We start from the raw sequence: 1,758 nt of genomic DNA, 5'->3' as shown, positions 1-1,758 counted from the left end.
AAGTTTTTTGTTTGTTTAACTTTTATTTCATAATCATAACTTAACTCTGCAACCCAGCTATCGTTGGAGGGACAAGGAAAACCCGAAACCCAAAGAACTGCAGAGAGAACAGAGATTATAGCGTCTTCTGAGTGGGTGAGGAGTGCTCAGGTGAGCTACAGAAGGAATGGTCTAGTGGTTAAGATAAAACAAGTCAAATTTATTAGAGTTGTCCACAGTGAGCATTGGTGATCTTCTTGCTAGTCTTGCCATTGCTGGACCTGAAGCACTCCATGGCCTCCACAATATTCATGCCCTCTTTCAGCTTGCTGAAGACCGCATGCTTGCCATCCAACCACTCAGTTTTGGCAGTGCAGATGAAAAACTAAGAACTACTCATGTTGGGTCCAGCATTTGCCATGGACAAGATGCCAGGACTCGTACGCTTCAGTATGAAATTCTCATCATCAAATTTCTCCCCATAGATGGACTTGCCACCTGTGCCATTATGGTATGTGAAGTCAGCACCCTGGCACATAAATCCTGGAATAATTCTATGAAAGCAGAAACCATTATAACCAAATCCTTTCTCCCAAGTGCTCAGAGCATGAAAGTTTTCTGTTGTCTTTGGAACTTTGCAAACATCTTGAAGGAGACACAGCCCAGGGGCTCGCCATCAATAGCGATGACAAAGAACATTGCTAGGTGGACAGTGGCTGGGCATGAGTGTCTCTGGGGCAGCAGCGTCTGTGAGGCCCAAATATTCTTAATCTTATTTTATAAGTTCAATTATCATTAAAAGTTCAACTACCTCCTCCCCTACAAAACTATCCCTATCTCCCTGAATTCCCTGTCATTCCTTTTTCTGTGTTCCCATTGGTTCTTGTGAATAGCTCTGTTTTAACATTTACTATATTGTTTTAATACTAACAATAATATATTTTATAATAGTAGATAATACATTTTATCTTTATTATTGTCATTTGGGGGATATATTTCTCCACTCTATGGTGAGAGTAGGATCTATGTGGTTTCATCTGTGTATCTCAAAAACCAGACATAGCATATGTGACATTGTAGGTGCTCAAAAATATCTTTTCTGTGAAAAAAAATTTCTTGCTAAGCCTATTCTGTCAAGGTCAGCTATGGAGCTTACCATCTTGAGAACTTAATAACAGCTGTCATGAATCCAGTGGCTAATATAAGCCATGCCCAGTGCCTAGTGAGTTTCAGATGAGGAAACTGAGGCTCAGATATGTTGTGAGCTTATTCAAGATCAAATAGCTGGGGAGTGGTAGAGCAGGAACTTAATCCCAGTCTTGTTTGCTCTTATCATTACTTCTCCTTCTCATTCATTCAATCAACCCACACTGAAGGAGGCCTCTTTTGCTTCAACAGTGTGGCTGGGACATTCTGAGTGGCTGTCCTCAAGGGCCCCTGGCTTCCTTAGTTCACAGAATGGTGAAAAGAAAGTCCCTAAAATTGCTACAAGTAAATCGACAAATACAATCTTGTATAATGAAAGCTCTTGTCTCGGATCTATGTGGTACTTTTCCTCTAAAGAATACAGAACTCTTGAGCACAGAAGCAGTGAGAGCATAAAGAGATTGTCCTTGTTTCGCTACTTTTCCCATACAGAAACAAAGCCCATTTCTTTACGACATCCTCAGGCTTGAAAGATGATAGAATTAAGCAGATTATCTTGGTGCTGTTTATTATCCCAGGCCTGCATGCCTATCCCCTGCTCTAACTGCTAGCTTTCCTAGGCAGAAATGTCTC

At 41.0% G+C, this 1,758-nt stretch overlaps 1 pseudogene; it reads right to left on the bottom strand.

Moving 5' to 3' along the window:
* Positions 1-202: 202 nt before the first annotated feature.
* On the bottom strand, positions 203-678 carry LOC107196352 (annotated as a pseudogene).
* Between the last annotated feature and the right edge of the window lie 1,080 nt (positions 679-1,758).

Source organism: Pteropus alecto, unplaced genomic scaffold (assembly GCF_000325575.1).
Source record: "Pteropus alecto unplaced genomic scaffold, ASM32557v1 scaffold3, whole genome shotgun sequence".
In the NCBI taxonomy this organism is placed as follows: Eukaryota; Metazoa; Chordata; class Mammalia; order Chiroptera; family Pteropodidae; genus Pteropus; species Pteropus alecto.
The sequence above is the reverse complement of the archived record's forward strand: the minus strand, read 5'-3'. Positions and strand labels throughout refer to the sequence as shown.